General features: G+C 38.9%; 1 long non-coding RNA gene across 1 annotated transcript in view; it reads right to left on the bottom strand.

Annotated features, from left to right (window-relative positions):
- Nucleotides 1–2306: 2306 nt before the first annotated feature.
- Nucleotides 2307–13691, bottom strand: part of LOC131466043 (uncharacterized) — an 87453-nt gene continuing 76068 nt past the window's right edge. Inside the window, exons 3-4 of the long non-coding RNA XR_009241376.1 lie at nucleotides 2994–3086; nucleotides 2307–2667 (exon numbers count right to left, since the gene is read on the bottom strand). This is a non-coding gene — a long non-coding RNA (uncharacterized LOC131466043). The remainder of the gene's footprint in view (nucleotides 2668–2993; nucleotides 3087–13691) is intronic.

Below are 13691 nucleotides of genomic sequence, written 5' to 3'. Positions count from 1 at the left end.
TAATACCTTTAGCATTTGGCATTAACCATTGCTTTGACGGGAAGTTGCGATCCTTTGCCTTGCCGGTCAAAAAAACGCAAAAAATCCTCGAAATGGCCAACGAGTGGAAAGTAAGTGGCAAACTAACCAGTGTAATATGCTGGCATCTGCCCGGAGACTTCTATTTGGACATCTACTCTGCTGTGTTTTCATTCTCATTCTTGTTCTCTCTCTCTTTATCATGACAAACGTGAATGTCTGAGTTTCTACAGTTTCTCAGGTACTTCTTAAGGCACTTGATAGACCTGAGTCTATTGGAAATCACATAGTTCTATGAGGAGTTCTGTGTTTAAAAAGAAACATACAATTAAACATTGGAGTCTGATTACTGATTAATTTAGTCATTAGAGACGAAAAGCAAACCTTTAACCACGATTAATCTAGATGAACAAATTTAAAAATGTGAGACCAATTAGGTTATTTTTTTAATCTATCGTGATGATTAATTACTGTTTTCTATTGTACGGCTGTTACTTTAAGCCATGTTTTATGTCTTTAACTTGTTTACTGTATACAGCACTTTGGTCCGCTGTGGTTGTTTTAAAGTGCTTTACAAGTAAAGTTGGATTGGATTGGATATTATCAAAACTAGCATAGTTTGGCACTGGTATGAATAGTATGTGTTGACTGTGATGGATGAACACAAGACTGTGCAGTTATTTTCAGTAATGGCCTCCACTTGGCAGCATGTGCTTGATATGTTTATATTTGACAAAAAAAAAAAGGATAAAATTAGACACATGTCCTGTCTCGTGCCAATTTTCACAGAATACAAAGCATCGTCTATGTGCTTTATTGCTACTCATGTTTGTCGGAACAGTTTTCCCACCCAATCAAAACAATGACGAGGCAAAATATGAATAGTGTTGAGCCAAAAGTTATCTGTGCACTTATGGTGAGATAATGGGCAATGGAAAACAAGTTGAAATGAATTTCAGCTGAAAGCAAATGTGTTCAGTCTCTCGTCAGGTGGTGGTGACTATTTAACAGTCGTTGAAGCATCAGTAGCAATAAAATACACACAGAGTCTCAGAGTTTTATATGAACTGCTCTATTCTGTGAATCGGTTTATGATTAATGATGGGAATCTCAGTAGAGCTGATGGTTTAATGGTGTTTTGATGAAAAAGTTTAAATGTGTTGGTACCATTACCTCATTCATTCAGACACTATAGTGCTGTAGAGCTTGCACAGTGGAGATCTCTTTTTGAAATCCTGCATCGGCAGTGTTTGTGTAGTGAGTGCAGAGCATTGGGTGGTAAAAAAAAAAGAAAAAGGGAAAAAGTTAATTTAATTTGATCATAATTCTTGAAAAGACATGTTGCCTTTAGTGAGTAGGATAGGACATTACAGTATGGAGGTGGTGGAGGAGATGGGCGGGGGGGGGGGGGGGGGGGGGGGGTATGGCATGCATGCAACAAATGCCCACAGGGTGGAATCAAAGCCAGGTTGCTGCAGGGGTCCTTGGCACATCTTTCATGTGAGTTAATGACAAAATTCATGTAATTTACGACAACAATGTCTTCGCTCTGAGCCATTTTACTGTCTCATAACAAAATCCGTCTCAAACACAGCTTCCTGTGGGAACACAGCGAATCCATTTTAAGTCTGAAGACACAGTGACGATACAAATACAACTTAGGTTAACTTACTTTAATTGAGCTTAAATTTAAAAACTGTGCATGGCACAGTAGATGACGTCAGGTGGTGGAAAAAAAAGAAAAATAATTAGGAGAGATGTAAAACCCTAAAAATACACACCTTACATTTTGGTGCTTGGTGCGTTTGAAGGACAGGGATGATCAGCTCATTAGTGTTCCATATATTAACGCAGGGGTTAGTAGATTTAATGTAGCTGCCTTACACCATAATTCTGACAGGACGACAATTTATTACGCCAATAATACATTGTGATGACAAGTGATGTAAATGGGATGAGATAAACTGAATTAATTGACCAGGGTGGCCCCGCAGATGGTGACACTATCCAGTAACTCAGAGGTCACAAAGCCAAAATCTCTAATAACTGTGTCCATGCACTGCCATGTTTCTTGTCCATATGTCCTTGAGCAGGACACCTCTCCTCTCACTTTCACCACGCTGTGATGTATCAGAGTGCTAACTTGCCTGTTAAAGTTTTAGGAGTTAATTTATATGATATACATTTAGCTATAGTGTTATAGCAGTCGTGGGTGCTTAAATTTATTACATTTTTAGTCCTGACTTTCAATAGTCGAGTCACCGACTCTGAACTATTTCCTATCCCGACCTTGTAGGTGCAGGTATTTTTGAAATACAGCAATTATTGCTCCATTATTGCACAGGTATTTATTTCATCAAGTGTAAAAATGGTGAGTTAAGCAGCAATGTCATTTCCCCCCCCCCCCCTCCCTTTTTGCCTGCTTTGTCAAATAAAGGGTGTCTACTGAGCCAAGATGTTCAGAAAAACAACTCTCAGTCTCATATGGCGCTGAGGACACTGAGTGCAGGAAATAGAAAGAGCCAGCTTGCCTCCAGTGCCGTTCTGTGCCATAGACGGACCTTGATGTTTGCAGGATTTCCTGACAGATGCCATCTAGATGTGTTTAAGTGGTTTGTCATCCACCAAACGGATCGTCCTCTTTCTTCACTGTTGGTTAAAAGAAATCACAAAAATAAACTGAAGATTTAATCTGCAGGAAATTGGATTGATTTTTCTTCAATAACAAACAGTGGAAGGTGTGAGTTACCTTAATTCATCAAAATGTTGATCGTATAATATTAAATTGCCAGATTTCTGATAACATTATGTTTGTGATCATTTTTTTTTTACTTAATTTACTAGCATAAAGTCATTTTTTTCTATTTGTTTTTTTTCTTAAAAATAACTGTAGGCTTTATGCTGGTTGGGAATGAATGACATGTCAGTTTAAATTTCAATGAGGCATTGAGGGGGAAATGAGGAAAAAAAAACACCATATGATGGGACAGCTGTTAGGGAAGATGCTCTCTTTTCTTGTACTTTGTGTCCATTCTAAGTGTAGCAGGAGGCCTCTTGAAGTTTGGCAACTGAAAGAGGAAGCACAGAAGTTAGTAATTGGCCTAGAAAGTCAATTTAATTAATTCACATATGAATAATTACGACAGAACTGATGGTAGAAGCGTTCAAGCTGCCCCACCATGTCCCCAAGAGATGACAAAATAGTTTGGTAATCTGCCAATTAAAAAAAAACAAAAAAAAAACACAAACAAAGTATTTCTGTCCACCTGTCTATTTTTACAAAAAAGTTATACACACATTAAAACTACCAACATTAAGTTCAAGTGGGAAATTTGACACTATCTCAAGTTTGCAGGTTCACCCGTGTGTGTGTGTGTGTGTGTGTGTGTGTGTGGGTTTCCTCCAGGTTCTCCGGTTCCCTCCCAGAGTCCAAAAACATGCAATATGGGGATTAGGCAAATTGGACACTCTAAATTGACCGTGAGTGTGAGAGTGGATGGTTGTTTGTCTCTATATGTGGCCCTGTGGTGGACTGGCGACCTGTCCAGGGTGTACCCCCGCCTATTGCCCTGTGTCAGCGCCCTCCACGACCCTCATGTGCCATGTCCTTAAATATAAATTTGCAAACCAGACTAACAAATGATTGCATTGATTGAAAAAAATAAAATAAAAAATAAAATAAAATCTCTCTATTTCAGTGACTACCTGTTATTACAAGGTGGCAGCAGCAGCAAGTATGTAGTTAGTGGACTGCACGTGTCTTTGCAAAAGTGGTGACATTTAAACTTCCGATAATAATAATAATAATAAACCAACAATCACAAAGAGCAAAGCATGCAATTGACAAAAGGTGCACATTTTCAGCCCATATACAGCGTCACGGGGAATTTATTCTAAAACACCTGCTTGGTGTCATTAAAGCCACAGTCACACACAGAATAATTCAACATGCCTACTAAGTCCCACTGTCACATAATCACCAGAGCCTGACAGGCAGAAGGAGCATGGAGCATTTGGAGCAGGATCATGGCTGGTGCTGCCACCAGCATTGCCAGTGACATGTTTTTCTGCGGGCACAATTGTCTTCCATCCAGAAGTTGTTAATATATGAAAAACCTTTGTTTGTCCATCAGCCTCGCCGAAAGCTTGCTTACTACCCTTTAACGCCGAGCGCATCGAAGATGACATTCCAACAGTTTCTGAAAGCTGAGAAGTTGCACGTCAAAAGCCGTAAGTAAGTAAGTAAGTAAAGCTTTATTTGTATAGCACCTTTAAAAACAGCTTGTGCTTTCACATACATAAATAAAAAATACACAGAAAAGGAACAAAAGCAATGAGATGTAAGGATAAACAGATAAAAAAGATAAAAAAGACCATAAAAAAACGGCATCACATAAAAGCAAGTCTATAAAAATTAGTTTTAAGAAGAAATTTAAAAGATGACACTGAATTAGCAAGCCTTATCTCCACGGGGAGGCCGTGGACTACTATTTCTAGATCTGTGATAGAATATTTGTGATTTTTGAGATGGTTGTGATGTGGAGGAAGCAAGACTGTACAACTTTGTTGATGTGAGAGGTGAATGTGAAGTCTGAGTCAAAGGTGATACCTAGGTTTCTGGCAATGGGCTTAATGTTACTGGATAACAGACCAAGACTGATGGGACTGGAGATGGTGTTTGGCGGGTTAAACAGTAATATTTCCGATTTAGAGTTGTTTAATTGGAGAAAGTTATGGGCCATCCAGCGGTTCACATCGTGTGGTTATTGCGGCAATTTCACTCGCGCTGTTGCAGGAAGACGGCGAATCAGCATCTTTGTCACCAGAGAGGAGAGAGTTGGAAAAACACCTGGACATAGTTTCCTTTTTTTTTTTTTGCCTGTTTTTGGACATTGAGACACAAACTCAAACAAATGTTATTGTGTTATACTCTACTAAAATCTGGTGGTCATGTACAACTACAATGTTTTTTTTTCTAAATAAACTGAATAACTGCCAGATATCGGAAGTTATTCTGGAAAAATGGGCTAAAGCACTTACTCACAGGACATTTTCTTGCTCTTTTACTGTTAAAATAAGCAAAAAAGTGGTCCATATTTGGAAGCGGATAGCTATAGCTCCTATGGCAGGAATGTCAGGAAACACATGGTTGTTCCCTTTTAATTTCCTTCAGATGAGTGACAGGTCTCACAACACAACCACCAAGTAATAATCATTTTGCACATGGCTGACCTTAACAATTGAGTAACTGGTGAGTACCTGGTGTGTATCAGTGCTAATATATATTGATATACTTGACCATTCTAAAGTGGTCATATCGCCAGTGTCATGAAATCATGTTCTATAAACACCATAATGCCACTCACACATAAATCAGCTCTGGCCTTTATCATCCTTTAAATTGTTGTTTTTGCTCATTTTCAAGCCAGCTGAAAACAATTAACAGTGATGGGGCCGGTTCTGTGTGGGCGGAAGTGGCAATCTGGGGCCATGTCCGCCGAGGCAATCTCCGATTAAGAGATTAACAGTCGTCTTACTTCCTGGGCTGTGGCAGCAAGGAGGATGGGGGGAGATGAACCGGAGTACAGTTAAAATGAATGTGGAAAGAAAGTCATGCTGATTGAGTGAGGATTAACGCTCTACTTCCAAAGTATAACTCCTCTCCACTCTGTGATCAGACTTCCAATATTGTAGGTTCATCTTTCTACCCAATCCTCCAAAACTAGACAAAACTGTGTGTTTCTCCTGCCAAAAATGGCATGTTATTGTTTTTTAACAGAACGTAAAGAGAGGTAACAGGTAAAGAAAAAGTACCAATAACTGAAGGGTGTTAGGGAGGAGAAACTGGTGAGACTATCTGTTGCTATGGTAACACTGTAAACCACCGACTTCCCATCTTTCTTTTATTTCTCATCTTCCAGGGCTGAGACATTAAATTTTATGCACACCCACATTCATATATTTCAAATTTCCATTCTGTTGAAGAAAGCATTTTTTTTATTCTTTGGGCGAAAGGAGCATAAAATGTTGAAATCATACATTATTACACATGTGACACAGAGTTGGCAGCTAGCAGTTCTCACCTCACTGTTGATGTCACCGTGAGCCAGATGTCACTTACTCCACTACAGTTGGTTCAAAGCGCCGCCGCTCAGCTTTTAAGTGGTACGAAAAGTTTTAGCAGTGCTTCACTGGCTCCCACTTCATTTCCGGATTGATTTTAAAATGATTTTATCTGTTTTTAAATGTCTTCATGGTCTTGCCCCACAGTATCTGTCCCTCACGCTCTCTAAGGTCACTGTTAGACAACCTAAGACAAAGAGGAATCTCAGAAATGACCACGCATGACCACGTCACTGCTCCGATACAGTGGAATGAGTTGCCTTTGCACATCAGACTCACTTCCTGTTTTTAAGTCCTCTCTTGAAACACATTTTTAATCTTTGGCTTTGACCAATTATTTTTTGTTTGTTTCTTACATTTTTATTTGTCATGTCTGTGTACAGCACTTTGGCCAACTGTTTTGTCTTCAAAGGGCCTCATGAATAAAGTTGGATTGGATTGGACAATTTAAACAGACTTTCTATCAAAACAGGACAAAATTATTTTAAATTCATAACCATTGTGTGCATATATATATATATATATATATATATATACACACACACACACATATATATATATACACACACATATATATATATACACACATATATATATATGTATGCACATAAATTGACTCTGTTTCTATGTAAGTATTTGTATGCAAAGTTGAGTGAATGTTCTACTCGTGTGCAGTAAAAGCCTCTATCATGATAGTGGCTTAAAGTGGGAGCCTTGTCTGATGAGGTCACAAGGATCCTGAAGCATGACACGCACATTTAGCTAACCAAGGCCTAAACCATCTGTCAAACTTCACTATGTTGATGTAGCAGCACCCGGAGCTACCGTCTACATGAATGATCACACTTACTGTGCAGTTTAATTTTTTTTTTTATCCCCGGACCGAAATGCAGAGAAATGTTTGTCTTAATAAATTTGGTTTATCATGAATTCAGTTTCAGTAACCAGGACGTGCTGTCAGTCTTATCCTTCCATGTTACAGATGCTGGCTGTAGTTACCAGAACCAGCATAATGTTATGGGTCAAATGGGTTTCGTGGCTCCAGATTAATTTTTTTTTGAGTGGAGAGGGAGTAAAAAAAAGTTAAATAAAATAAACGTTGCATACCCCTGTTCTAGTTAATGCAGTAAGTCCTTGTCAAAATGAGAATTCTAAAACAGTTCTTCAGGAAATCTCTTTAATGAAAATACTGAGAGTATTTTTTACAGTTTTTAAATTTTGTTTGAAAGTGTCACTGTCTTTTTTAGGCCTCACCTTTAGGCTTTTATTAATTACACCTAATATAAAAATGAATCTCAGGTTGTTACATGTTGAGGTCAGCAAGTGTACACTTTCAATTAATCTGATCCTCCGAACATCTCTTATCTGTGTCTTTTACTAGATAATTTGTTAAGTCGTGGGGGATTTGTTTTGAGGTAAAATGCAAATACTAAACCCCACGTCAAGGTAAAGAAATTGAAAAGTTTAACTAGGATATCTGCATTGACATTTGACATCCAATTATGTCGCAGTGCCTGCCGTACAATATACTGTATAGTGGGGAATAAGCCAGAATTACTTTGGAGTAAATTAGATTTGTTTGAAGCATTTTTAGAAACAAACTTACAACTCACTTGACTTTACTGTTGCACGATCATTCCCCCTAAGAGTCAAACACACTATTATGCATATTTCTATAATTAGTTTATGCTGGAGACCAATTAGATTTGATGTTTTAGGGGGACATACATAAAGGACACCAAGGACTTTTAGTGATGTATTATTGAATGGATTAACGGCAGCTTGTTTTGTCAGCTGTTATTGGCTATCTCTCCCACCATCTGTTGTCTTTACCAGGAAAAAAAGGACCCTTTTCTCTCTTTCTTTTCCTTTCTATTTCTACCAGTTTGTCACAAGAACAGATTGAAATTGAAAGTCCTTGCGCAAGGCTCATAAGTTCACTTCATTAAAAATGGCTTTGTCTACTACTGTCTGACTATCCAAAGGGGATATTTTAACACATTAACCCCAAGCATTTTCCTTTCAAGTTCTACCTTGCTGTTCCCATTCAGCATTTATAAATCTTTATAGAGTTATAAAAGTGGTTAATGTCGTGTCAAAAAGGTATATTGTACAATTACAGAAGCTACAACATTGGATTATCTAATAAAATAGGCAACAATTACCGTTAAGCATTAGCTTCAGACTGGTGCCAACATTGGCGTGACCAAAATGCAAGAGAGGTTCAGAAAGTTCAAACTGTTTCAATAGCAAAAGTTAGTCGACAAAGTAAAGGATTTATCCATGTCAGCATGTGAGTATCTGGAGGTGCAGAAGTCCAGGTATAGGTGGAAGGAGAAAAAGCAGAGTGCCTGAGTCTTGAAAGAAACAGAACCAGCTGGAAGTGGCAAACAGATCGAAAATGGCAGATGCCGATGATCTGAAACAGAGGAGGGCAAAGCCAGTGGGGCAATGTGGCAGGTGGGAGGCAAAACAAGTACAATTTGAAACTGAAGTTCAGCTATGACTTTACCAATTTAAGGTTAACAACACTCTGGCAAGGAGTGGAGCTGAAGACCGGCTATTTATAGCGGGTGCTGAAGAGTGGGTCGGCCATGCCCAGCCAGCAGCAGGAACAGGGGGAAGACATATAAGTGGCTTGTGGAAAAACACCAGAAGGTTATGAACAGGCAACACAACTGGGTCTCAAAACCATCAATCGGGCCTTGATCTTACAAGATGTAAGAAATGTTTCTGTGAGATTCTGCTCCCTTTTGGCAAACATTTGCATTTGACAAATTCTTTGCATTATTTGTGAAATGCACATTCATGCTGGTAATCTCCTCTTCTACCTAATCCCATTTGACTCTTCATGGAGGCTACTTAAAAACATTTCCACGAGATGACTGTGGTGCATTAGAATATGAGTTGACTGTGGCCACAAAGTGATGCTCGTGGTCAGCAGCAACACTCAGGCTGTGGCATTTCATTGATTGGTGTTAAAGGATCCACAGTGTGTCAAGAAAATTATCACTCAAGGCAGCTCGTGTCCATGGATTTGTGTTGTTGAGAATAATGTGGCTCGTGTCTCTACCATCTGCATGATTCAGCAAAAGTCGAACTGTAACAGACCAAACTATGTTTTTCTAGTCATCAACTGTCCAGTATTGATGAGTCTGTGAAAAATCTAAATCAACTTCTTATCAAACATATGTAGAAGAGAAGTGTTTTTCTCAACACTAATGTTGTAATCTGGATTATGGTCATTCTTTCTTTTGGTAAGAAGGTATTTTTGGTGCACCCATGGTAATTTGCAGTGGGAATAATACACAACTCCTTATATGGACATCCTGTTTTTTTTTTTTTCTTCATGTTTATAGGTCACTTATTCATTCTTCAGGTTTTTTTGTCTGTTGTTGAGTCAAAGTTATGATTCATTTTATATCGCATTTTCAGTGGTGATATAAAGTAGCAATAATTGTGCAGAAGTCACAAAATAGACGTGTTTTTCTTTTCTTTTTGTTCATAAAAACGAGCCAAGTGAACTTTGAACTGTGACGTATTTCCAAATAATACACATTTTAAACACTTTTTTGTTCAGGTGTGTTTTTATAGTTGGTGAAAATATATATATTTTTTCATCTGATTGCCTTGGTTGTGCTGAAAAAAAAAGGATATAATGCACATTTTTACACCCTCTGTATATACTGTACGTTTAATGCTCTGCATTTTAAGGGTTAACTATAATTTGTTTTAGAAACACAACTTAAAGAAGGCTTGAATTATTGTTATTGACATGACAATGACATGTGCTTTCTGCTAAATGTTCATTAATGGCAAGTATGAAACCTGTGCCTGTTGTCAGTAAATCAATGCCCACAAACCCAATGAATTCAATTATAAAAAAAAAAAAAAAAAAATCTTAGATATAGCAAATTCTTAAATTAGCATCATCGTACTATTTTCTTTTCCTTCAATCATGTCCTCCAAGCAGTATCAGAACTCAAATTCTGATCCTTGGTTAGTGTGAACATGATGCCATTGCTCCAGGATCTAACATTTGTTTTTTTCATGATCTCTTTTCAACTCCTAAATGCCATCATTGTCATTTACCCTAACCCTAACCCTTACCCTAACCACAGAAATGTATATTCACAGTGACTAACCTGTAAAAAAGGCAAAAAGCGATATCAACCAAAGATAAATGTAATTGATTTCTCTAGCATTGTTCTATGAAAACGAGTCTGCTGGGAATTGGAGAAAAAAGAAAGAGTTTAAACAAGAGAAAAAAACATGGCTTTGAATACTTGATACTCAAATTATGTTCCCCAGAGTACTGTGAAACACTTGCACAGAGCTGATAAGAACAGAAAGGAAACCCATAAAAGTGCACACAAGTTTGGGGTTAGGCAATAAATGATGTTATGAACTTGTGACAGCATATTACCCTAATTTGTTCTCTTGTTTTCATCATCTTAGATTATTGTCCCTCTTTTCTCACCTCCAGTTTCTTCTTCGTTTCAATCTTTCGCTCCTGCTTAACTCATTATATGTCTCATCACACAGGACCAGTCTTCAAAAGGATTTAACACTGACCAAAATTAAAGGTCATTCTTTAATATCCAGCCACCCCAGGTCACTCAGCGGGTCTGAAACCTGTGATTCGCAAATTGAACTTCACTTTCATGAATATCCAGACAAAGACTCACATAAGACTTTGCTCTTGCTGGCAGTTCTTACAACACCAAACTGTCTCACCTCTGCACCAATGGAGCACGGGCGTCGCATAGCAATTCTCCTTAATCCTGTCAACCTTTTATTTAAATGAAAATGATAGAAAAGTGACAAATGGGTCGGCTCTTCCACACCTCGGAAATCTTTGTCGGGATTGAGAAGGTTTGAGAAGGTTCCCTGTGACCACTTAGCTGCCGATGCAAAAATCAATCTGGGACAGGAATGAACAACACACAGATGAAGGCACGGCAACTTGTGTGAAAAATAAAAAGTTAAAATCCATCTTTGAGTATCTTGACTTAACCTTTGGGCATAAAGTGTCCATTTCTTTCGATAGTCTACCCGTCTAAGAGCACTAGTGGTTTAAGGAACATAAGCAGCACTTCTTTCCGCTCTCTCTTCTATTCTTCTGCTTATATACTGTGTGTGTGTGAGAGAGAGAGAGAGAGAGAGAGAGAGAGTAAGCAAAATATTTAATTTTTGAAGCCATTTTAAAAAAAAAATGCTTCTGTGGCACACTGCGATAGACTGACGAACTGTCCAGGGTGATCCACGCTTATCGCCCTATGTCAGCTGAGATTGGCACAGCTCCCCCTGTGACCCTCATGTGGAGGATAAAGCGGTAGAAGACGGATGGATGGATGGATGGCTCTGTGGCAGCTTGACTGAATTATTAAGGGCTAACAATGAGAATACAACAATGGTGGAAAGCTGCAAAGATCTGAGAAGATGCCTCAGATATTGACAAGTCTCATTCCAGTTGAAGTGTAGCCACACATTCTGATCCGTTGCTGAGCGAGCACTAAAGGGTTAAACACTTATCCAAATGAATATGTTGAGGCATTTAGAGATGAGAAAGTGCCGCGTCGCATGATGATGCATAATGTTATACCACGGACTCAATTATAACCTGAACGCTTCAGTGAAAGTTTCTCGCCACTTCTTCTTTGACCCCCTCTTCTGTGGTATTAAGCTGTAACACTACAGTCACTACAGTTCCAGCCATTTGGTCGGTCTGTCTGTTCCTCTCCTCCACTGTCACTCACTCCTGCCCCGTCAAGTGTCACTCAGCCGCCTGGTGAGTGCTTTGAATGTGAAGCAGCAAGACAACATGATCATCATTCACTGTAATTACTGAGGCAGTGCAACAAACGTAAAGGCTTCTCAATTAAACCGACATTCGTGAAGGGAAAGGAACATCTCACACACCACGGTGTCTCTGCAACAAAGAGGGAAATGATCTGGATCAATTTGATGCTTCAAAGGTTTCCTGCTGTACACACTACATATGGTTTATGTTTATGTTTATAGTGTCAAAAATACAGATTCAAAAACACATTTTAAAAAAATACAGACATGAAAAAAACATGTTGGACTGTAAGAAAGATTAATTTTCTACTTGAGAGATAAACTGATGCTTGGATATGTCTTTTTTCAACTCAACATTTTCAGTTTTTGAGATAATATGTGAACACTTATTCAACCAAGATACTTTTCATTAATGTAGTTTAAGAGAATTTCAGCTTTATTTAGCAAGAATTTGCAGCCAGTATGAAATAGAGCAGGTTATGAGTCAATGGAGCAAAAAAAAAAAAGTGGTATGGGGATTTCTTTGAAAAACTAAATTCTTTATTTGCACTAGATCAATGCAAACAAATGCGTGTCATGTTGGGAAATGGATAACTGACTCCCCTTTGCAGGTGGTGCCGTTTGGAATATAGAGCTTTATCGATGTCAAAGGTTTGGTTTATTTTCATGCATGGGAAGTTGGATTTCCTTGGAACATAACCATAATCAGTCAACATACTCATTACCCCTGGGAAGAAGAAACAGTCTTAAATAAAACTGTTAGCTCCTTAACAGAGCTGCAGAGTGCTCCCTGCTGAGCTCCTAATGGGAACGGAACCTATCCGGTGACAACATAAGTGTGACTGTTTACACAGAACTTGTTAGGACACCCTTATTCCACACAGTTTTCTCCTCGTTCGTGCACTTATATACTACATTGCAGCGTGTGGCACACTTGCAAGTGCAGTGGTGGAGACCTGTGTGTGTGTGTGTGTGTGTGTGTGCCACATGCACTCGCACAAACGCACAAACCTTCACAGAGACACGGGTACATAAACCCTGCTACATAATCGTCCTATTCATCTGTCCCCTCTATCTGTTGATTCCTCGCCTCTCAATTTTTCCTCCCTGATTTGATCTCGCCACCATCTCAAACACCCCCTTTGTCTCCTCTATCTCCTCTGTCTCAGTCACCCAGATTACTCTATCTGTGCTGTACGTCTTCTGGGGTCTCACGTGCGACTTACACTGAAAGCGAGACAGATAGTTCTCTCACTGTGGCTGAAGTGGTAAAAGACGGGGGGGAAGGTCACTGTGTAAAGGATCAAGGTGTGTGTCCTCCATGTGAAAGTAAGGACACATAAACACATGCATTTGATTGTGATTGTGTGTGTGTGTGTGTGTGTGTGTGTGTGTTCCTGCTTCCCCCCATCTGTCCCACTTGCCTACACATCCAAACACTCCTCTAATGTGCTGTCCAATAAACCAATGATTATTATATTGGTACAATATTAGCTTCTATCAGTGCCTGGCTGAGTATCAGTAATTGCTGTCCATGCAGAGGAAATGGGGAAGGAAATTACACCTGTCTATACAAAGAGATCGTTTCCTTGTTAGTCCTAAGGGACTACTGTGTGTGTGTGTGTGTGTGTGTGTGTGAACTTGAAATTGTGTATGTTTGTGTTACGTGTGTGTGAGTGGCAAGGTGTTTGTGTCTGTATTCATAATAGACCTCCTCAGTATGCAAATGGCTCTGGCACTATTATCAG

Source organism: Solea solea, chromosome 9, assembly GCF_958295425.1.
Source record: "Solea solea chromosome 9, fSolSol10.1, whole genome shotgun sequence".
Taxonomy (NCBI): domain Eukaryota; kingdom Metazoa; phylum Chordata; class Actinopteri; order Pleuronectiformes; family Soleidae; genus Solea; species Solea solea.
The sequence above is the reverse complement of the archived record's forward strand: the minus strand, read 5'-3'. Positions and strand labels throughout refer to the sequence as shown.